The sequence below is a fragment of the Sycon ciliatum genome, chromosome 7 (assembly GCF_964019385.1).
Source record: "Sycon ciliatum chromosome 7, ocSycCili1.1, whole genome shotgun sequence".
Taxonomy (NCBI): Eukaryota; Metazoa; Porifera; class Calcarea; order Leucosolenida; family Sycettidae; genus Sycon; species Sycon ciliatum.
Genome location: NC_088649.1, coordinates 28,581,917 through 28,607,064, shown reverse-complemented (window position 1 = coordinate 28,607,064; position 25,148 = coordinate 28,581,917). Strand labels below are relative to the sequence as shown.

Genomic DNA, 25,148 nt, shown 5'->3' with positions numbered 1-25,148 from the left:
ATCCGTACGCGTGGTGCAAAAGGTCCCTATTATCCGTCCGATATCAACTGATCATCACACAACGAGATGCCACCAGGTATTGGCGGATATTGCTCGAAAAGGTGGCAGATTCTACTCGAAAAGCAATGAAATTGGAAGAACGATACAAACCTAATGGCGGGCAATTCCTCGAATTCTGCTCCATTCCTTTATCCACTTACAAAACATACATGAAACTTACCAGAAAAAGTACCGAATTCTGCCAATTATTCTACTGGTATTATCCGCGTTTTGCCTAGATGCCACATCCCGAAATCCCATTCGCCACATCCTAAAAGAAGAGAACTACGCCAACAAAAACGCCTTTTTACGATACACGCACAACAAGACTTACAGAAATTCTAATTCGGTTGTCGCATTGAACAGCTCGGCTGGTAGGTAAACAATATCATTTTTCCTCAAACTCCTGGGAGAACAAAGCAGATTTTTGATAGGATGTAAATCACCTCCTAGAAGAATCTCTTTATACCGTGCTATATGCATTTGCACCTCTCAAAAGAACAGAACTACTCAAACAAATCTCTTTTCCAATACATGCACACCATGACTTACAGGATTCGTAATTTGGTTGTAGTGTTGCCCGGCAGGTAGGTGAACAAGTTGATTACCGGTCAAATCTCTAGGACAACAAAGTAGAATTTTGATAGGATGTGTATCACTTCCTGGAAGAATATCTTTTTATTCTATTTTGCGTACTAGTTTGTAGTTGGAGCGTGGGTTACAATGAGGGCTGTGTCCCACCCGCCTATGTAGATTCACACAAAGTGTGAGCTACGAAGTCTGAAGAAAATGTTGAAGGCTGAATTCGTCGGGAATGGATGTGTTAGTGCCTCTACAGCGTGCAAGTAAATGTACATCTATGGAGGTGCACGTCTGGATGTGCAGCGAAGGCTCTCTAACGTAGGGCTCTCTAACGTAAGGTTGCAGCTTTTGGCTGTTGTGCAGCGTGGCTTTGCGTTGTGAGAACTAACTACTTGCACTGTATCCCTATTGTACTTGTACTTCCTGTGAAATATCCGTCTTTTCTTTTCTCTTTTTATTCTCTTTACCAGGCTTGGGCCATCCCCTGGACTATCAAAATGGGTGCCTTATTATTTTTCTGTTTCTGTTTTAATGACAGTTCATTGCAGATTACAATAAAATCACATCTATACTGTGATTTCAAGTACTGCTTTGAGCCGAATTCTGCCTTTTAAGCTGATAATATGGCCGAATTTGGACATTCTCATAGCCAATCGAAAAGCCGATTAGGCGCAAAATTGGGCCGATTTGGGAAATGCCTAGCTGGTGCTCATGGTCAATGACACTACCGTGCTCGCTGAGAGTTCTGGGGTTGGTCAAGGGGATATTACGCTGTGGCAAACAGAGAGCAGATTCGGAGGACCAGGCAAGCAGTGCAGCTTGTACGGGCAGGCAAGCGGGGCAACAGTACAGCGGGTGGCTAGCATGGTTAGATGTCCACCAGGGCCGATAGTACCCAGTGCGTGGCGCTGAACATTGTTCAAGCGCTGGAGGTGACTCTGCACAGCTCCCATCCACAAAAGAGGCGAATACTCCATGACTGGTGGTACGAACGCCTTATACACGGTCGTCCTGCCGGCGCAGGTGAGGATGTGGGCGGCTCTGTTTACGACCCCAAGCTGTTGGCGTCTACGGGTGGCTACGGAGCGTAGTTATTTTGTAATTATCATTTAAAGGGGTCAGCCTACCCATAAATTTCATATGGCATTCAATCGACAGTAACTTTGGTGTCCCTCAATGGATTTGAGTTAAAATTTGACCGCAGACTCCTGCCACTATTCTGGCCCTCTGGACATGAGTTAAAAGTTCTTACACCTCGCTCACAGACTTTCCACGCCAAAATTTACAATTTTTCAACATTTTCGTGCCCATTCTGTCCGTGCGCGGGATCCAAACCTAAAACAAGTCCAGAAGCAGCCATGGGCGGTGGGGTAGGGCCCCTCGACGGGGCCCTGGAATCTGTTACAACTGCAGGGATTGATTTATCCGGGTTCGCATCGCAGTTTGCGAATCAAAATTCACTGGTTGCGATTCGCTTTTCGTTTTTTATCGCCCAAAACTGCGATGCACTGCACTACAAAGACCAGTTGTGTGCAGTATACATGCGACTGTTGTACACACTGCTGACTAGGGTCCAGGAGTAGTATTTTACTACTCCAACCAACTGGCCTGTCCTGCTCAGTCCACGCGGGTCGCGGACTCGCGGATCGCACTCTTTTGATTTTGGACACTGCACTAGCACTGGTCGTACATGACTGCAGTCTTCTCAAGTTTTGTACACGGCGATTCGTTTCGATGAAGAAAAGGAGAAAAGCGAAATTCGATGTGCTTTGCACGAAATGTCACGATCGTTTGAGCGCTTTCTTTGTCGAAGGAATCAGTGGAACTGCCCTGTTGAAAGACATTGTGTTGTGAAGAACTCGAAGACGGATGGACGCTGAACATGTAACGTGCCCAAGCGAAAACTCTAACGTAAATATTCAGGTCGAACATTCGCTTGGAAAAGCAAATAGCAACTGCAGCTATTGTCCTCTTCTGTACAAAATCCTGCTATTGTACAGCTATACATGTAAACTTTTGATGAAGGAAAACTGCTGATCAATACTGGGAGTTGCTAGTCAATTGTAAAACTGTGTAGCAGTGACTGTTTTGCAAAAAATCAAAGTAAATCGATCCCTGAACTGAACGAGTGGGCGTTCTCTCACAGATCCCAACAAACCCAAGTCAATTTAGATATTTTTAGGTTTAGCACGTGCTACGAGGTGGTACCTTTGATACAACATCTAGCACTTGGACCTCCACAGCAAGCCATTTCCACAGCGCTGCACACCAAATCCAAGATACCCTCAAAAAATGGCAAAGACTACCACTCGCGTTCCACTACTGCCTAGTACTGAATCCTACCTGACTTCTTGACACGACTCAAACTTGCCAAAGTCACTAAATCAACGTCAACTACAATAATCAAGCCACATATCTGCAACGTCACACACGAGGGTGCCCGCCGCTGTCCAGCCCAATACTTGGCTAAAAACGTGTTTTTGGACTTGGAGCAAAATTCTGCACACTTCCGCGTGTTTCCATGATACGACAAATTGCGCACGGTCTGCTCACATTCAAATACAGTGCTGCCAAAAACTGACAGCGAGCATAAAAAACATCTTTCCTTGCAAGGGCACACTTTCGGCAATAACTCTTGAACGGCTGGTCAGATCGAGACAAAATTTTCAGAGATTTTGCAGCTATTCATGCTCTTTCAACTGACGTAGTGTAGCGTATAGCATGTCTCCGTTCGATAGCGTATCCCCGTACATTAGCATATGGAGTCTGCCTGTGCATTAAAGCTGCTGTTCACGATTCTTTTGAGCCAGTTAATGTCATTGCCAGTTATAGTTACATTTCAATTGCCAGGTACAGTGTGTTCACTGAGACCCTTGTGCATTCTTGCCTCCGAGAGACTGCGGCCCGCTACAAATTGGTGGCAGCGGTAAATTCGTTTTGTTTCATTCTATACCTAACTTTGTTACTTTACACATTCTCCGATCCGATGGCCCAACCAAATGTACCTGCTGTGGTACCCGTCGCTGCGCTCGCTGCAGCTCCAGCTCCGCCCGCTCCTGCTCAACCACCGAGAGGGGCGTACCATGTGCAGCCAAAAAAATACAAGGGTCGCCGGGAGATCAACTTCGCGCCCTGGCTGATGCATTTCGATCAGGTGGCCGCGGTAAACAACTGGAACCCCGCTCAGCAGACGCAGTTCCTGGGTCTCGCACTGGAAGGCGAGGCCCAGCTGTATTACCAATCGCTCCGAGCGGCCACTAGGAACGGAGGCCGCCAACAGCTAGTCCAGGCGCTGCAAGCTCGGTTTGATCCAGCGCAACGCGTTGACCTCCATCGCGCAACGTTTCAAGCTCGTCGCCAGGCCAAAGACGAACAACTGGGTACTTTCTGTGAGGCGGTTCGCTCCCCGGCCCGGCAAGCTTACCTCCAGATGGCCACGGGGTACCTCGACAGCCTGACAAAAGACCAGTTTATCTCCGGGCTTGACTCACGGGGCATGCGGGTCCGCGTTCGGGAGCTAAACCCGCAAACGACAGACGGGGCCCTCCAGGCTGAGTGAGCTGTCTGAGTGTGAGAGGCTGAATGAGCCGTATGAGGAGCCTGGTAACGAGGTTGACTCCCCAAATAGAGAACCTCCTATTCACTGTTAACCTTTTGAGCACGACGCTACCTGAATGCCGCCCCACGTCAACACCTGCAAAAATCGCGTTTTTCCTATGAAAGTAGTAGCTGTTCAAGGATCGATAACTTTACCTTTCTTTGGACGAATTCCACGATCTTGAGCTTCCTGCAAAGGTCTTGAGGCGAGGAACAAAATAGTTCCAAGCTTAGCTCGGAGCGACACCAAAAGCCCATGCTACAGTCTGGCAAACTTCACGCACGCGCTCGACAGACTTGAGCACGGCCAGGGGATCAAATCCTCAGCTGCCATTTCACTCTCCTTGCTCGTATCGAGCTCAAATTTTTTTGAGAACTCCCCAGATCCGCTGCCATCATTTGAATCTAGTTTCCATGGCAGCAGATAGCGCGAAAATGATCGAAAATGGAAAATACGCGTTCTGCAGAGTTCGCAAAAAAATCGATTTGAATTTGCCGTGTCGAGTTGCATATCTCAACAACCCGGGGTCGTATCGCTTCGGCGATTGTTTCTATCGCAAGCTGAGAGTTTTCTCTTGCAGATACATATTTCGATCGTGAGAATCGGCCAAGAATTGACCGAGTTACGATAGTTTGAACTCACGCGGTTCATGCAAATCGCGTTTGTACGCTATGTACACTCACGACGTAATAATACGTCATGCGTGGGTGCAGTGACACTGTACGTGACGTATTAATACGTCATGCGTGCTCAAAGGGTTAACTGTAGAGGGGGTGCCACAGATTGTGGACAACACAGTAAGATCGGGCGCCGAAGAACACCTCGCCGAAGAACACCCAGGCTGGACAACCCGCAAAATTTAAGAACAGTCCAGGCTAGAATTATCAGATTTAAGAACACACTACATTGTACATGTATGGGAGGTGAGTACATGTCACGTACACGTGTAAACAGTAACTGCTACATGTACATTCATTCCCAATTACGACACCCACTAGTTTAGAAGTACTACATTGCACTACATGTACATGTACATGACAAACGTCATGACGTCACTCGACTCGCCGTGCGCGGGTGAATAAGAACGGTCGGGCTAGAATCAAAAATTAAAGAACTTTCCTAGGCTGCGCTCGAGCCCCTGCTTTCTTCGGCGCCCGATCTTACTGTAGTAGAGTGATATTGCGTTACTGAGTGTACTTCCTCCGCGTCATCGAAATTGTCGCAGTTTAACTATTGACTTGTCACTTGTTACTGACAACTCCATAACCTAAACCATTCAAAACTTATTACACAGTATGATAGTCTGAAGACTAGAGTAACGTTCCAGGACAGTTGGACTGAGAGTTTTCATGCAGAGATGAAGTCCTCGTCGTCCCTGATGTCAATGGACGCAAAATTATCGTTCCGAAATATTTCAAGGAAGGTTCAAAGTTGGTCGCGCCTCATCTCAAACGCTTTGACATTCTTCACAGGACAAGAGCTGCTATGCTTGTCGTCTGCTAGCTCTGGATGATTTCTACTTCTCCACCAACGAAGCCTAGTAAGAATACACGATCGTTGCGAGGTCGGTTGATTACCGTCGGCGGTATCACCTCGATCTTGAAATGAACTTTTTTTAGCCGTGGCATGCCCATTTTAGCTGTGTGGTCACAGCTCATGCAGGTAAGTGTACTATCACGTCCAGCGCGCCCTCTTTTTCAGCATCACTGCTCGGCCCTGATTCACTGGTATCATGGTACGGCACCTGCGCGTGCATCACTAGCACTATGTGTATAGTCTGCAAAAGTACACGGCTCTTGCAGGTACAATCATGTACTAGTAGTAGTACTGAGTGTCTCGGCCAGAGCGACACATTTTATCGCTGTTGCAGGCATTTAGTTTGCTGACCCCTCGATGTTTCTCCAAGCGCTGCCACTTGTTCCACGAATTCATTCTCACCTCAGCTAAGGTGAAACAGTGATGAGGCTTGATTGAATGGCCATAAGCACGAGAAATGCGCAGGCTGCAACGCCTGACTGATCTCACCGAGTCGAAATTACCATCTCATCGACATCAGCGAAGAAATTGCGTCTAGTTCAAAAATTCCAGCTTCCAATAACAGAAAATAGAACTTTGCCGTCACCCTATACTGATGACCATCGCATATGTCCGATTCCTTGCCTCTGGTACGAGTGCTGGTGAGTAAATACCCCGTTTTATATCAAAAGTCAAACTGCGACAATTTCGATGACGCGGAGGAAGTACAGTCGGTACATTGGTGACATTCGGTTATGATTTGGCACCCACAATAAGTGGGCTCAGTCTGTCTGATCAGCGCTTACCCAGGACCGGTGCTGCAAGCTTCCATGGCATTTTGCATGTGGACTTCTGTCACTCGGCTGTGCAAGGCAAGGAATGGACGGAAGAGCATGCACGGGAGTGGGCATGTGAGCGGCGGTAGGGTGGCACGGATGGAATTGCTTGAAATCTTGCCCGGAGAGAGCGTCAGCAAGGATGTTAGTAGTTCCAGGTATGTGACGGACGGTGACCATGAAGTTACCCTTGGCGCAGATGAAGAAGAGCTGCCGTAGGAGTGACATCACATTAGGGCAGCGACTGGTGCCAGACTTGAGAACAGCGGCGACAGCTTCGTTGTCGGTATGGAAGCGGATACGCTTGCGACACCACTGGTGGCCCCACGTAGCACATGCAATGCAGATGGGATACAGCTCCTTGAACGTAATGCAGAGCGGAGTCACGTGTGTGTGTTGTGGTGACCAGGTGTCGGCGAACCAATGCGTGCCGTAAACTGCGCCAAGCCCAATGGCGCCAGATGCGTCAGTTTCTATCAGGATGTTGCTGGCCAGCATCTCCTGGAGATCGAGGAAGAATGACTTGCCATTCCAGCCATCGAGTAGGTTAGACCACCAAAGAAGGTCCAGATGACGTTCTGGAGAGAGACGGATGCGGTGGTAGGGCTTGGAAACGTTGCGCGTGGCATCATACAGTCGGCGCATGAATGTACGGCCCAGCGTGATGACGCGGCTGGCAAAGTTCAGCTTGCCCAACAGCTGTTCAAGCTCCCGTAGACGGCAGGATTGGCGTTGGCGAAAGGCCAATAGTCTGGAGCGGATGTCGTCAACCTTGTCCTGTGGGAGATGAGCCACTTTCTGGACGGAGTCCAGTTCGATGCCCAGGAAGGTGAGACAGGAGGTTGGGCCGACTGTCTTTTGGTCGGCAATGGGAACTCCCAGGTAGCGGGATTCGGAGAGGACCACGTTCAGACGCTGAGCACATAGCGTTGATTTTGCAGGGACACAGAGCCAGAAGGCGTCCAGAAGGTGCAGGAGGTGGGGAACAGTTCACAGCTTATCTGGCAAAGTGCGTCCGCAGTGCAGTTAAACAAGTAGGGTGCGGACCTCAGACCGAATGGCAGTATTTTGTCATAGTAGAATTGGCCCCGCCACTGGAAACCCAACAAATGGTATGCAGTGGGTGCGACAGGGACCAGTCGAAATGTTGTTGTTGTTGTTGTTGACTTATATTTTACTTCACCAATTACACAGACATGATTGCCTTCTTACCGGCCAATAGGTCCGGTTCTCACAGAAAGATGAAGAAAATTATATGAGGAAATGTATAGAGATAAAGACATGCAAGCGGTATGATTATTATTAAAGAAATGTTTGTTATGACATTGTGTGTTTGCTGACACTCAATTTGTGTGAACTTTTTATAATGTGATCACAAATAAAATGGAGTGGAAGCATTTCATGAGAATATGTGTGAACATTGGCAGACTTTGTCACCAAATGCATTGCGTATGTCGAGCTTCGCCATCAAGGCGCCGGTACCTTGACGTTGCAGAAGCTCAATTGCATCGTCCACTGTAACATAATGTAGGGAGAACGAATCCTTGTTTATTCCACCATTGACAGACATACTGTAACAGTATAGACTTGATTGATTGGAGAATTCCCCGAATGATGTTCAAACCAGAGGTTATAAAGCAAAAGAAAGGCGAGAACCGCAGGAGTGAGAATAGTAGGAACACAAGGTGTTACCATAAGAAAAGCAAGAAGTGTCAAGGTAAAACTATTACACTCTCCCGGCCCCATAGGAAGCCCAAGGTTCTATTAGATAGCACAATCCAGTTAGGAGATGCAATTGTGGAAAGGGGAATATTAAATAATCACTCATGCACATGCATAACCACATTGAAGTGTAATCCAACTCAACTTCATCACTCTCACAAGGTGATGACGCAAAACTATATCAGTCTATAACATATTATTAACTATCTCAGTAAGAGATGCATATGGCTCAGCCCAGTTAGATCAAGGCTGCTGTCGTTGTGAGGCTAGATAGTTCTGCAGCGGTTTAATATTCCGACCAGACTCATCACATAGGTTGCCAGCGGGCTCTCACGTAGCTTCGCTGCTGGGGTAACCCTTCCAATGCACCAGGAAGTGTTGCTCACCACTGCGGTGTCGGTGATTCAAAACGGCTTCGACAACATAGCGTGTGTGTCCATCTAGATCTGTGAAGGGCGGAGGCGGGGGTTGGTGTCTTCCAGGAATCGTGTTCTCTTCGTAGCGTTTAACAGCAGTGACATTAAACATGGGATGGCAGCGAAGTTCACGGGGTAGTTCCAAGCGAAAAGCATTCGCTCCAATCTTAGCCTGGATACGATACGGACCAAACCACTTGGGTTGCAACTTCCGAGAGGGCTGGCCACGAGCTTCCGGGGTCAGTAGAAAGTCTCTGTAGACAAGAACGCTATCACCAACCTTCAAATCACTGGGCGTTCTCGTCTGGTCTGCGTATAGAGCTTGCCTTGCCTGGGCGTCGAGCATTGCATCTCGAGCTATCCTTAGTGCGGCTTCCTGCTCATGAAGCCAATCGACCGAATCACTCCTTTCCCCTCCCGTAAGAATGAATTCGGGCGGTGACTTAGGGCCAAACCCATAGTTAAGATAGAACGGTGTATTAGCTACAGATGACTGTTATGAACTATTAATTGCAAACTCGCAGAGTGGTAGAAGCGAATCCCAATTGTCCTGTCTCAAGTTCACAAATGGTCTTAGAACATCTCCCACGTGCCGGTTAACTCTCTGTGTCAAACCATCCGTTTGAGGGTGGTTAGCAGTGCTGAATGCCAATTTAGTTCCAAGCTGAGAGAATACTTCTTTGAAAAAAGCTACAGTGAATCGTGGATCGCGATCGGAAACAATGGTCGAGCTCAGCCCGTGCAGACGAAACGCGTTTTGAATGTACAGGTGAGCGCTGCCCTTAGCATCAATCTTGGAGTTTGTTGGAACAAGATGTACGCATTTCGTAAGTCGGTCCACAAAGGTGTAAATTGCGTCGAAGCCACGAGAAGTAAGGGGCAATCCAACAATAAAATCCATTGAGATATCCTGCCAAGGACTATTAGGTATTGGAAGTGACTGGAGAAGCCCTGTTCGTGGCTGACCTCCCTTCATTCGCTGGCAGAGATCACAGGTTTTGACAAATCTCTTGATATCGAGACCCATTCGGAGCCAGTAGAAAAAACGTGCTAGGCGGAAGTACGTTCGATCACGACCCGGGTGGCCAGCCGTTGCACACTCATGGTGTTCTTGAATGAGCTTTAACCGGACACCGCACTGTGGTATGCACAACCGGTTATTGGGGGATGCCTTGAGGTACAAGCGATCAGTGGATTCGTCCCAATAATAGCGATAATGCAAATTATCTCGGAGAGAATGCTTCAATCTTTCTATGATGGGAGTTAGCTCTTTGTCTCTCTGGTAGGCATCTGATATTGTATTGGACACGTCATCATTCATTGCTAAAGCATACTCAATAGCATTCAAACGTGGTACTGCATTCTCCACGAGGTTACTCTTATGGAGATCTAGGCGATGCGAAAGGGGATCTGCAGGGTTCTCTCTGCCGGGTCTGTGACGGACTGTGTAGTCATAGTCAGCTAGGAATTCAACCCATCGCGCATCTCTCTTTGTAATGCTTGGTTTTGTTTTCATATAAACTACCGCCATGTTGTCTGTAATGACCTCAAAGTGTTGAAAGAGGTAGATGCGCCAGGTCTTAAGCGCAAACACTACGGCCAATGTTTCTCTTTCTGTAGCTGCATAATTCTGTTCAGCAGCAGACAATTTTCGGCTAGCATAAGCCACTGGATGCCAGGCATCTTCCTCTAGTTCTTGGAGAAGAACACATCCCAAGGCGAAATCGCTTGCATCTGTTACCACTCTGAATGGTCGGTTCACATCAGCCTGCCGCAATAGGGGCGCATTCAACAAGGCATGCTTTAGCGATTCAAAGGCATGTTGCCGAGAGCTGTTCCACTCGAATCGTGCATGTTTTCCCGTTATCTCCTCTAAGTTCTTAGAGAGCGATGAGTATTGATCTATGAATCGCCTAAAATAATTCTCGTAAATCCAAGAAATTGCCTCACCTCTGTGACGGAAGTCGGAGCGGGCCAGACCTTTACTGCGGCAATCTTGTCTGGGTCAGGGGCGATGTGCAGTCCATCGATGCAATGTCCCAGGAACCGCACACTCTCCATGCCAAATTCACATTTTGACCGTTTGCAAAATAACTGGTTGTCCCGGAGCACGCTCACTACCGACCGGACATGCTGCATATGCTCCGACCACGTTTTGCTGAAGATGAGTATGTCATCTAGGAACACGACTACGAACTCCCTCAGATATGGTTGAAGAATCGTATTCATCATGGATTGAAATGTTGCCGGTGCATTGGTGAGACCAAATCCCATGACCCTAAATTGGTAATGCCCAAAGGGAGTGTTAATCGCGGTTTTGGGCACGTCCTCAGCTTGAATGCGAATCTGATTATACCCTGATCGGAGGTCTAGTTTCGTGAAGTACCTAGCGCCCTGTACGGTATCGAATAAATCATCCACATTGGGCAAGCACGCCTTGTTCTTAACAGTTATCTTGTTTAGCTCCCTCCAATGCGTAACGAACCATCAGCTTTCTTGACAAAAAAACACCGGTGCACCAAAGGGGGACTTACTTGGTTCTACGAAACCCTTTTTCAAGAGTTCTATGAGCTGTTTCTTCAATTCCTCCATTTCTGGCCTGGGCAGGTGATAGGCAGGTCGCGATGGGGTTGATGAGCCTTCCTCCAGGCGGATTTCGTGGTCTACAGACCTCTCTGGTGGGAGTCTAGCTGGCAGATCATCCGGGAAAAGATCGTCATAGTCACGGAACATGGCCTTGAGATCTGGGTGCTCGTTCTGAGTGGATTTGTCGGGAGGTTCCTTGCCAATGCCGTCTTTTACGCTGACCCACGCCAGAACACCTTCGTCTCCACTCCTAAGAGCATGCCTAGCCTGACGACCAGATATGAACATCGCCTCCACAGGAGCGGTCGGTTCGCTTTGACTGGGCGACGCACAAGGCAAACCATTCGAGTTCAACCTGACTTCATTCGTCCGGAAGTTTATGTCTGGATTGTTACGCGTTAACCAAGGTTTCCGCAATATAGCGTCATAGCGATGAAGGGGGAACACCGTGAAGGTTTGGTTATCGCTGAAGTCCCCTACGATAACCTTCAATTCATGGGTCGTCTCCATGGCAAACGAGCTTGATGCTCCATCAGCCAGCGTGACATTCAGGTTTTCCGAGCCAATTTCGGTTGGCAGGTTAACTCTCCTGGCAAACTGTTTGGCAATGAAATCATGGGTCGAGCCCGAATCTATTAACATAAGCGCGCGACGACCGTTGATTTTGCCTTCTACACGCAGGAGCTCCTGTTCCGTTTCCACATTGACGCTGGTAACCTGGGCCTCAATAGTTAGTGTAACATCTCGCTTGAAATTGGCTTCGGAGCATGCAGCATCATCGTCAACATCCTCCACAGTGAGGCTACTGAATCGGTTACGGGTAGGGACGGAGCACACACTACACGCAGGTGATGCCTTTTCTTGCTGCGTCAGTAATCGAATCGGCCTTAGTCGACCGTTTGGGTGATCTCGATGCTGCGGGCAATTCTGGGCCATATTGCCTGGTCGACGACATGCGAAGCAGCCCCCCCCCCCTGGGCTCGTAATGTCTCACGTTCCTCGGGGCCTAGTTTTGTTAGCTTTCTGCTACCTGATGGTGGTGCGAATCCCGGCGCGGTCGCCAGTGGTGGTCTGCGCTGAAATCGGCTGTCTGAGGCGACTGCTAGCGCTGACCGAACGGCGGATGACAGTGTAGTGGGGTGTTCCTTCACTACCAAGGTCCGCATGTTACCGTGCAGGCCGTTGACAAATAGCAAGGCTCTGGAGAGTTCGTCAAGTTCCGGCACCTGTAAACTTAGCCGCGAAAACTCCGTTACGTACGATTCAATTGACCCACGCTGTTGGATAGAGAACATATCCAACCGCACTCTTTCCCCGTCATAGTGCGGGCCATACACTCGCGCTAGGGCGCTTTTCAAAGAATGCCAATATGAAAATTGCTCACCTGCTTCTGTGGAGGAAATTAGCCAAAGACGCGCATTCCCAGCGAGGTAGCTAGCCGCAAAGTTAACTTGGCTCTCCGGGTCACCTTGAGGTGAGCACTTCAAGGCTAACTCGACCGTAAATACCCACTCTTTGAACTCGGAAGGGTTGCCATGGAAAACATTTGGTTCTCTGGTAACTCGTTTGACGCTCGGGCTTGTCTGGGAGAGAGAATGCGATCGACAAGGGGCTAGATCCGGAGGACTTGAGCTTGATGTAGCAGGTAATTGATGTCGTCCAACTGTAGCAGCCACGTTGTCCCGAGCGCGGCGGATCTCACGGAAAGCGGCGTATAGCAGAGCAGTAGCGGCCAGGAGCACAAGGCAAGTCAAAGGGGAAACGATGATCTCAACCATCCTCAAGCTACCAGTGTAACAGTATAGACTTGATTGATTGGAGAATTCCCCGAATGATGTTCAAACCAGAGGTTATAAAGCAAAAGAAAGGCGAGAACCGCAGGAGTGGGACAAGTAGGAACACAAGGTGTTACCTTAAGACAAGCAAGAAGTGTCAAGGTAAAACTATTACACATACGGTCAGGGTAAGACAGGTGGTGTATGAGGCGGAATTTCCCGTTGTTCGTGGGCACTACGCCGAGCTGAGAGCATACACATGGGTGGAAAGGCTGGACAGAGAAAGGACCGGCCGATTTGTCACGTCGGACCCGGTCAGCAATTTGTTGTTGTACAAACTGAGCATGTTCGATGGCAGTGGGGAGGTTGCCAGAGATGATAGATACAGAAGCACCAGAGTGGCCAATGGGGAACCCGTGTTGCAAGCCATTAAGGATAAAGTCAGAGAGGACACGAGTAGAAATACGAGGCTAAAGAGTCATTAGGCGGGCTATGCACAGAGGCGTGGGGAGACTACTTCGCTGCGACGGGCTTGTCCGTCTGGCGGGGTCCCCGGCGACCGTCGTTGGTGCAGCGAGCGGTGGGATGACCTCGGTCACCGCAGGTTGAGCAGACGTGCAAGTGTTTACAGGGCTGGTGTTGGCATGGGCGGCCACGGTTGAAGTTGAGGCAGATCTGGCGGGTGCTGCCCGCCCCGGCCAAAAATGGCTGAGTAGGACGGCTGGTATTGGTGCCAGCTGGAGCATGTGGCCGTACTGTGGGCAACAGTCACGGTTGTGGTGCATTGTGCAGCGCGGACATGATGGTCGGGGTGCCCGGATCAGGTGCAGGCTCCCGAGGCTTTGGTCGATTGCGTCCCAACGAGGCGAGGTTGTTGCCACCGCTGCACGGAAGGCACGGTCATACCCCAGTACAGCTGCTGGTTGGCAGTAAAAGATAATGTGCTGGTACGTCACCAGCTCCAGTGCTCGGAATGGCACATATTTCAGTGTGCAGGCCATGTAGATTGTGTAGGATTCCAGCCAGGCAGTGAAGTCGACAATGGAGCACTTCTTAGTCACACATAAATTGAGGGACACACGCCGGCCCTCTCCGTTGGCGGTACTGAGCTCCAAGGGCTCGGACCCTGCACCCACATTCTCCGGGAGGAGATCCTCCAGCTCAATATATTCGCCGCGTGTGATTTTGTCAAGCAACTTACGCGGGACCATGGGAACATTAGAGCTGGACTAAGGAGTGTTCGCCATGGGCGCTGCGATCGGAGGCAGCGCGGGTTCCATGAGGGAAATGTCCATCGGGCCGGAGTTGACCTGTGGCAGGTGATAGGTGACGGAGTTGGACGCGGTTTGGACCACATCTGCCACTGAGGGGACCGCCGCCTGAGCATGGCCGTCCGGATCCTGGCGAGCTGAAATTCGTTCCTCAAGGCGCTCGACACGAGTCAGCAGGGAGTGCAGGGCCGTCGACACGGCCGCTGTAACGGAACGTGGATCTAGCCCAGTTGTGAGTAAGCTGGCCGGCTGGGGAACGGCGGACGGGATATCTCCCTGCTCCCCACGGGCATCGCCGGAACGATCGGCCTTATGGTCCGCAGGGGCTCGATTTGGAGTGTCGGCATACAGGGACGACGAGGCGCGCCTGCGACTGGAACGCCTGGGCCCGGGGGCCGACTGCTTACGTACACGGGGCATCTCCGTGAGGAAAGAATTGAGAAAGAAATACACTGCCAATGCGGACAAAGCAAGAACTGAAGTCAAGAACAGTGGACTTCGGAGAACAATGAGCGCGCTGGAGAGTTTGTTGGGAACAGAGCATGCGCCTTCTGTGTTAACATAATTATTGCGCGTGCGCAAAAAATAATTTAACGGTACATGCACAACATGACTTACAGGTTTTGTAATTTGGTTGTGGCGTTGAACAGCCCGGCAGGTAGGTGAAAAAGTTGATTACCTTTCAAATCTCTGGGAGAACAAAGTATAATTTTGATAGGATGGATATCACTTCTTGGAAGAATTTCTTATTACTCTATTTGGCGTCTCAGAGGAGAAAGACAACCTGTTACGAGTTATAACTAGGGATTATTATTATTTATACAAAAGAGAAAGATTATTTTTAAAAGAGTCGGCACTCGAAGAAAGTCTCAACTCGGAACCTGAGCCAGTAATAAAATGTTAAAAAGAGAAGAAACACATGAGAACGAGTTATGCAGCAACTATCCACGACGGTAACGAGATGATAAACGGTCAGAAAGTGCGAAGTGCGAAGTCGACCCCGGTTATAAGTCGACCCCCGTATCCGGAGGTCTCAATTGGCGCGTTTTGAAGTTTTCACCAAAAGAAGCACTACTAACCACTCTCTGCTACTGACACATCAACAAATCATGTAAACATTCCCTATAGGAGGGTAAAAGTTTCCCAATCCTTGAAAAAGGCCAATTAACTGGCAAACATGTGTACACATGGTGCACTCGTGCATGCATTGCAGGTCATTTTTTAAAGATACTGATAGTTCCCGGTTATATGTCGAATCCCGGTTGCAAGTCGACCCCCACCCTTTCTCCTTCTATTTCCAGTCATACAAGGTCGATTTACAACCGGAAAAATACGGTACTTCGAAAACTCAAGTTCCGCTGCCACCTGGCGGGGCCGGCCACGTACAACTCTGCCACTGAGTCTGCACCAGGACTTGCAGCGTATCGGGGGGTCACTCAAGAAACGTGAGCAACTTGAAAACCTCCATGCCATCGCCCAGTCACGACAAGAGTGGAAAGACCTATGCAGCAATGTGATAATAAACATACTTGGTCCGGCTCATCGCAATTGTCGCTTATCTCCCACGCACCTTTTTACAGGTAAAACCCAGTCCAATCACGATATCTAACATACTTGGAGGTTGTGATGGCAAGATCAAAGGAGGCACCAAAGAAAAATGATCGTGACTAGCGCTTTGAATCGCGATGTGTTTGACTTTTTTTGGGAAGAGGGAATCTGGCCAGTCACTGTCTGTGTTGCCAAAAGCCCAGCGCAGCGACCCGAAGACCGGAACTGTGGTAGGGGCAACTGACATCCTGAAGAGCGTGCCAGGCATGCGTGCACGGCAGAGGAGTATGAGCCGCATGAGTGTCATGCTGAAGAAGAAAGGTGTTTTTGATGGGATGCGCCCGGCGGGCGGTTGTTGTTCCTTGCTTGGTGAACCTAGCAGCAGCATTACAAGAGTCGTGGTCAGCGTATCCAGCGGAGCATTTGACAGCTGTCTGCAGAGGCCTGTATGCCCCGAAGGCTTTGTTGAAACACACTGTGGCGACACACAGGTCACACTGCCCACGGTTCCTTCAAGCACCGAAGTGACAGCCACAACTGTTCCTTTCCCATTACTGCCATACGACAGCCTGAGAGATACTCCAGTCTACGCCAGCAGCTAGACACCAGCAAATGTCAGCTCATGCAACGGGGCGGCAGCTCGAGTGATCCAGAGTTGAATGAACTCTGGACCTGTAAGAGTGTGAGTGCAAAATCGCGCTCCTTCGTGGATGTATTTCGTGCATTTTGCTTACCTTGCTTCCTTTCTTCGATTCGCTTCACCTGATTCCATTGCTGAATTTTTTTTCTTCTGGCGGAGAGAATTCTTGTATCATGTTTCCTCACTATGCATAGTGGAAATTTCACAGAGCGGTAAAAAAACTCCTGTTCTTAGTGGCGATAGAAAAGCGACAATTGCGATGAGCCGGACCAAGTACATCAAAGCCTAATACTACTTCCACCTGTGGCAGCTGCATGGCTGTACGGTGTACAATAACATAAATCGTTCACTAACATATTTTGTGAAAATATGATCCTGCAAGGGGCCATCCGTATTTATCGATCTTTTTCACGAAACGAAAAAGTTTCATTTCTGGGTGGGTGGGTAGTGACCGTTTTTCTTTTTGAAAAAAAAACATCGAAAGCGGAAAAATCAACGCGCACTGCATGCATTGATGCATGCATACATTGTGTACTTCGAAGTAGATCGACAGTACGTCGCGCGGCCAGGCAAGTGCTGCATGGATGCAGTGATACCACTCAGTACTCAGTGCAGTTGTGAGTTCCTTTCGTCCTCGGATGACTTCTCCGACGAGGACCTAGCAGTCATTCGCTCTGGGACCGACGACAGAAAGATAAATACTTAGTTCCAGCCGCCGATGCAAGAGAATTTCAAATTACGGAGCGGAGCGCACGCCAAGTAAATTCTCACGCAAACATGGGGAGCGCCAGCCGCTGAAGACAATGTCGTCGTATTGTACCTGGACGAATCTGATCGTGCTTATGGTGGGGAAGCCATGGAGAGTGATCCCCGTGTCGACAGTCTTCCAGAGACGGAAATTTAGGACATCGAAATTCTACGTGCCTGATTTCCGGCAGCGCAGCGCGGCGTGTGTGCGACCTTACGGAGCTTTCCGACAGCGATTCTAGGGCAATGCTGCTCTCATTTGCGAGCGAGGCACGACCACTGATTCACTGAAGTCTGTGATAGCTATGGCGTTTGTTTCTGCTCCGAAGTCGACTTGTTTTGGCAGTATCATGTCAATGTCGGAACTCTGACAATTTGCATGTGTACTATTCCCGTGTTTAGACGTACAGGTGCCAATTATTTAGCAGGGTATGTGTGTGGTAGGTGAAAATAAATGTTTCCATGGTCAAGAAGTACCGGTAGTACCAGACTTCCAAGAAAACATAACTGACTTGCACAATCATACAAAATGTGGCCTCGCTGTGAATTATTGGCATCATTCAAAAATGTTATGGATTTCATATACAAAAGTACTTGGTCCGGCTCATCGCAATTGTCGCTTATCTATCGCCACTAAGAACAGGAGTTTTGTTACCGCTCTGTGAAATTTCCAGTAGGCATAGTGAGAAAGCATGATACAAGAATACTCTCCGCCACAAGAAAAATTTCAGCAATGGAATCAGGTGAAGCGAGTCAAAGAAAGGAAGCAAGGTAAGCAAAATGCACGAAATAAATCCGCGAAGGAGCGCGTTCTTGCACTCACACTCTTACAGGTTCAGAGTTCATTCACATCTCTGCATCACTCGAGATGCCGCGCCGTTACATGAGCTGACATTTGCTGGTGTCTAGCTGCTGGCGTAGATAGAGTATCTCTTACTTTCTCAGTCAGGCTGTCGTATGGCAGCAACGGGAAAGGAACAGCTGTGGCTGTCACTTCGGTGCTTGAAGGAACCGTGGGCAGTGTGACCTGTGTGTCTCCACAGCGTGTTTCAACAAAGCCTTCGAGGCATACGGGCCTCTCCAGACAGCTGTCATACGCTCCGCTGGATACGCTGACCACGACTCTTGTAACGCCGCTGCTACTACTAGTGCTAGGTCCACCAAGCAAGGAACAACAACCGTCGGCAGGGCGCATCGCATCAAAAATACCTTTCTTCTTCAGCATGACGCTCATGCGGCTCGTACTCCTCTGCCGTGCACGCGTGTGCCTGTCACGCTCTCCAGGATCGTCCTGGATGTCAGTTGCCCCTGCAACAGTTCCGGTCTTCGGGTCGCTGCGCGCTTGGCTTTTGGCAACACAGACAGTGAATGGCCAGATTCCCACTTCCCAAAAAAGTCGAACACATCGCGATTCAAAGTGCTAGTCGCGATCATTTTTCTTTGGTGCCTCCTTTGATCTTGCCATCACAACCTCCCAAGCAAAAGTAAGTTCGATATCGTGATCGGACTGGGTTTTACCTGTCAAAAGGTGCGTGGGAGATAAGCGACAATTGCGATGAGCCGGACCAAGTAACTATTACTTGCCGGTAAAGGGTTAATAGTGCTTGCATGTGAAGGATATGTGTGTGTTGTAACAGCCAATCAAGATCATTTTCTGCACAAAGTCTCAAGTCAATTAATTATTGTTTCGTTTCAGGGGGGTGGGTGGGTAGGGGTGGGTCATAACTAAACTTTTTCGTTTCGTGAAAAATATCGATAATTACGGATGGCCCCTAAATGAATAGGAATGTAAACGATATACCTGTGAAAACACAACCTTTAATGCTACTAACACAACCTGTGACTACAATAATCATGAGAACAACCCCAAAAAAATTCTTGCAGTTTACTTTCGTAGAGTTTCCAACATTGTGTTCCTTAATACAACTTGCAGCTTTCTTCAAAAATATCCTCAACCTTGGTTCTGTCCTAGATCGTATATACATGCATTCATTGTTTCGTCTTATCATTATGGAGCAGCTTATGCGAAGGCTAGCCAAGCTTGCATGGCGATGCCAACGCGGAAAAGCCTATAATAATAATAATTAGGGGTGAAACGAAAGTCTCAAATTCCCATTCGAACCTTCTATAATTAAAACGAACGAAGGTGTCGAAGGATTCTTTTCAACATGATCACGGAAACGCTCAAAAATCTTAAAAATAAAAGGGGACAAAAATCAGAATCCAATGCTTACATTGTATGTGCAATTTGTTTCTGAATCTGGTTGTGTGCTGGTATAAATGTATCCATTCGAGGTTAGAAAATACTTTGGCCCAGCTCGCCACTATAGATAGAGGCAAGGTTTTAACATACTCTTGATAGAGGCCATACCTAATATCAAGAGTGCATAAACAAGAGTATGCAACTGTGGTTATGGGTCAGTGCGCGGCGCGCTGCCTTCATTACGTAACTTGCCTTCATCACGCTCTGAAAGCATGCATCCAAACTCTCAATTTCTCACACGAGCCCATCCGTTTTTGCTCGATTCGTTCCAGTACCTACAAAATCTCTGAATTCTGGCGCGTGAACTCCAGTTCCGTACGAAAGTTCATTTCAAACTGGAGGGAAAGTGCGTTGTTTGATTTTCCGCAGTGCGCATACTGCAGCTGAATGATGTAATGAAGGCAGCGCGCAGCGCATCTGGCCCATAGAAAAGAGATCACAGTTGCATACTCTTGTTTATGGACTCTTGCTAATATCTATTTGTGAGTCCACTGTCCATATTTCTGACAATTTAGATCAGTGTACTTGGGATCGTGTACAGACTTGCTAGCTTTGGCCTTTTTGACACAAAGCGACAGGGGATCACTGCTCTAGTGTACAGCCAGTTGCGTGCTTGAACAATACCAAAATGGACGTTTCTCTTCCAACAACAAGGCCGCGAATTTACCAAGATGGACTTACTGAACACATTCACTGGCTCACATGCACTAACGACAGTTCACTTTTGTCCCAATGCAGTCCACAGACTTCTAGCTCGTCTTGAATTCCTCAAAAAGGCGACTGGACCCGACGGTGTTTCCGCTCCTGTCTTGAAGGAATGCGCCAGGGATACTGTAAAGACGGTATCTCAGCTCTTTGCTTCCAACACGGAGTTCTACCTGGAAAAGTCTTCCACAAGCGGCGTCAGATTCAGGTCATAAAGGGTGGGAGAGGGTACATGAGATCAATTAGCGAAATGCCAAATCCCGAAATCCCATTTGCCACATCTCAAAAGAACAGAACTACGCCAAAAAACGCGTTTTTACTGTACATGCACAACATGACTTACAGCTTTTGTAATTTGGTTGTGGCGCTCAACAGCCCGGCAGGTAGGTGAACAAGTTGATTACCTTTCAAATCTCTGGGAGAACAAAGTATAATTTTGATAGGATGTATATCACTTCCTGGAAGAATTTCGTATTACTCTATTTGGCGGCTCAGAGGAGAAAGACAACATGTTACGAGTTATGACTAGGGAATATTATTTTTTATCCAAAAGACACAAAGTCACACAATGAAAACCTTGGCAAATTAATTCCGTTGTGACTGAGAGTTTCATGGCTGAACCAATCATCAGACAACGATAATGGAATAGGAGGCTGCACTGGTATATCTATGTGGAGAGAGGTGTGATAATACGATAGCGAGAGGAGTAATCGCGTGAATGTATACAGGGATGTATACAGCTACAGCTGTATGAAGAACGTAGCGTCGATTATCAAAGGGCACAATGCTGCAAAACTTCACTCGCGACCGCCAGTTGTGCAATGCAATTGTCGGGTGTTGTGGGTGAGTGTATGTGTGTGTGTGTTAGTGTATGTGTGTATGTGTGTGTGGGTGTTACTATGTGTGTGCGTGTTAGTATGTGTGTGTGTGTGTGTGTGTGTGTGTGTGGTGTGTGAGCGAGATTAAGCGCATACTTGTTAGTGCTAGACCTGCGCCTACTGCATCTGCCTCTGAAATAGCCCGTCCCTGTATACATTCACGCGATTACTCCTCTCGCTATCATATTATCACACCATGAAACTCGGAGTCACAACGGAATAAATTTGCCAAGGTTTTCATTGTGTGCCTTTGTGTATACAGGGACAGGCTATTTCAAAGGCAGATGCAGTAAGCGCAGGTCTAGCACTAACAAGTATGCGCTTAATCTTGCTCACACACCACACACACACACACACACACACACACATACTAACACGCACACACATAGTAACACCCACACACATACACACATACACGCACACACTAACACACACACACACACACACACACACACACACACACACACACACACACACACACACACACACACACACACACACACACAACACCCTAACTTGCACACGGGCGCACGCTCACACAGACACCCACCCACCCACAACACCCTAAATCGCACACGCACAAACACACGCACACACGCATATACACACACATATAGACGCATGTCCACACGCATACACAGGCATCTGCGTTTGTAAGACAAATCTAAGCGCACACAAACTCCTGCGTCAAAAACCCGCAGCGGTCATAGCTGTCTATGTTATAGGGGTGGCGAGCAGAAACATTCTGCAATTGCGAGAAATTCTGTGTGACCCCTACAGCCCAGTACCTTGATTTAGTCCTGGATAATGATTTATCCTGGGCTCCACATGTGGAGTATATTGGTCGCAAGACAGCGCGAACAATTGGTCAGCTCTGGAGGCATGGACGAGGACTTAGTTTGCTTGTCCGGCAGAACATGGTTGCTGAGCATGATCCTTTCCCAGCTGTGTTATGGTTCAAACAGTTTCTTTCCAGGACCTAGCACACACCTGCTTGGTCCGTTTGAAAAGATGTTCAAGGCTGGCATCGGTGCAACCTTGCGACAGCGGCTCTTGCGGAGTCCAACCCTTCTTGATCAATTCTTCAAACCCTCCAACAGAGGTCTACGGTCATCCCTCCAACAGCGTAATCTCGTGCCCACAGCCCCTCTTCTATCCCTGCTTGTGTCCCCAGCCTACTGCACCGGCTAAATCAAACGTTTCTGGTCCTAGTTCATCGGTGCCTCCGACACAAAGCTAACCCCCTGCTTTAGGAGATGTTCACAGGCACGGCTCCAGTTGGCGCCCCCAGCAACATCCGGGCAACTTGAGGGCATCAGTCCAATCTGCTATGTGTGCATTTTCTCCGCAGTCCCTTCGGGCGACGTTCCATCTGGTTTGTGGCAATTGTCCAGTGGAATGCTCTTCCCGTCAGCGTCAGAACTGAGGGTGGAAAGTGGACCTTCCAGGCGCTCACACGCGCTCTAGATCCACGCGCACTAGATCATGGATGTTGCGAAACTCGCCACATCGGCAGGCTGCAGCGCTCCCTAATCCAGATCCACGGCCTTTCGCAGCTCATCCGCAGTTTGGCAGTTGTGTGCTACCAGTTGTCATTTCAGCAAGCTCCAAATGCTCTCGATCGGGTTTAGGTCTGGTGAACGAGCAGGTAGAAACGCAATGATCGGCATGCCGTTGTCGAGGATGTGCTGCTGCGCGTTAGGTGACAGAGACACAGTGCCGAGGACGTGCACCCTCGCAGGATGCTGTGCCTGCTCAGCAACAGGCACAGAATTGCGAGGAAACCAGAACATGATCCGACAGTCGGGGCCGGCAGCAAAACAAGCTTCGTCGGCGGATACTTTCCGGTCGAAGGCGTAGCCTTGGTGGAAGACAGCCCACGCAAGACGGTGGGGCTGGTGTGCCTTAGTGAGGACGACTTTCCTATGCGGACGCCCAAAGCGATGGGCTTCTGATAGGCGCCGTCTTACCTGCCTAGCACCTACTGATTCGGCTGCTGGACCAACATTAGCCAAATCGGCTGCTGCTTTCTCCCTGCTGGAATAGCGGTTGTGTTCAACAAACTGCTGGATGTGCTGAAGTTCGTCAGGGCCTAGTGTGGGCTGAGCGCCACTCCCCGCTTTCGTCTTCACTGTAACACCAGCTTTGACCTACTCGAGAGTAGTGTTTACCTGAACAATGCAACATAGAGAAATGCATATTTGAGTAAATGTCACTCTCATTTTGCTCGTATATCCATGGCTTTGATATTTTGCATGCTTACTGGGGTTTTCTTATAGCCAGTCAAGTCGTGAACGTGCCTGCTGCTCAGCCCAGATCGGTAGAGACACATGACGACTCATCACCTCCACCAAACCCACTGCGAAGAAGAGAGTCCTCTTTGTTGGAAACTTGATGCATGCAATTACTGCAGACCAGCTGAAGGAGTTCATCGCAGCAAGAGCAGGTGAGGCTGACCACAACATCCAAGTGTTTGACATAAATATATATTTTTTAATCCTCCACTGTGCGTATTGTTGCCAGTGCAGCAGACGAATTGTTTCTCATCAACAAGCTCTTCTGGCCCAGGGCTGTGTACACAAGAGAGTAAAACTTCGATAAGTACCAGGGGCGGATCCAGGAATTTTTCAGGGGGGGGGGGGGTTCAAATTTTTTCGAGTGCACTGAATTAAATTTGCTTCAAACGGTTTGCAAAATTAAAATCTTTATTGTCACGGTAGCCTTTGCATTGCTTGGCCAATAAGACACGGGTAATGCGTTTCGAGCCTTACAAAGTACAAAGCTGCAGCACAGGCAGAAACTAAGGCCGTGACTGCAGGATTTTTCAGAACTGACGGAAGGCGAAGTTCTCTGACCGTCCTCCGGCTGGGACTCCGTGTCGTCACATTCGCGCCGTCCACGGCGGAACGAAGCCAAGCTCAATGGCAAGTGATCGGCCGCTCGCATCTTTGGCAGACATCGCGACATGGCAAACCACACGACAAACACTAACATTATCTTCGTGACGGAGAAAACCTACACTCCAGCAGGCGCGAAATAAAACAAAACGACAAGGAAGGTAAGGAGGACAAGTGGCAGTTTTTCCACCTTTTACTTGTTGCACCACCACTTGAACTGTACATCGTTTCAAGTCACATGATACGCGTACAGACACTTCGATTCGAACGGTACGCGTACAACAGTCCCGACCACTGCATATGCGCATGCATGCAGTGACCTAGTGCGTACTGTACCTGCACTGCTTGTACCTGACACTGGCATGCATGCAGGATGCATGCCAGTGAAGTAGTCTACTAGTACTAGCTGCTGGCTACGCGGTACGCTACACTTCGCTGGCTGCGCACGTGGATACCACAAAAAAATCGACTGGACCCATGGTCGAAATTATTTTAGGGGGTTCGTCCAAACCCCCTGAACCCCCCCCCCCCCCCTGTGTCCGCCCCTGAGTACACCCAGTCTGATGCCCGTGGAGATCAACAACCAGCGCAGAGAGGACGCTTTGCGAAAACGAATTGTACAAGGCGAACGCCAAACTCCTACTGTACTCCTAATGCATGACATTGTGATAGACTAGTTGACTACAAAACAAGTTGTTTCACACGACGTACGTTTCGCCGTATGGTTCATGGCAGCTCATCAGGTGTGCAATTTGAAACTCGGATATTGCGCGAATAATAAATGTAGAAAGGACGAAGGACATATGGAAACGAGTTAAGAGTAACTCTGCACCACTGTAAATAGACACTAATTCGTTTTCGCAAAGCATCCCCCTTCTGTATCAATCTTTGATATTTCTCAGCCACCCAAGTTGAGTGGTGTGCTGCTTTGCTGCTTCGAATTGTAGTGAGACTGCTTTGTCAAATATTCTACTTGTCTCGTCATCGTCCAGTAACAAACGACACTCTTTGTTCCGTTGGGACTGTAGCTTGTGCTAATTTTCGTCGCACTTATCTTCCCCTCTTTGGTCTCTCCTTAACCTTGAACCTTCCGAGTTGGAATGCTACGGAAATGTGTTGAAGCTAGATGA

The 25,148-nt window shown here is 48.6% G+C and overlaps 1 long non-coding RNA gene across 1 annotated transcript; it reads right to left on the bottom strand.

Moving 5' to 3' along the window:
• Positions 1 to 384: 384 nt before the first annotated feature.
• LOC135821455 (uncharacterized) lies at positions 385 to 20,627 on the bottom strand. Its single transcript, XR_010554360.1, has 4 exons — positions 20,587 to 20,627; positions 14,959 to 15,030; positions 592 to 658; positions 385 to 445 (listed from the first exon to the last, which is right to left on the bottom strand). It is a non-coding gene; the product is annotated as an uncharacterized LOC135821455 (long non-coding RNA).
• Between the last annotated feature and the right edge of the window lie 4,521 nt (positions 20,628 to 25,148).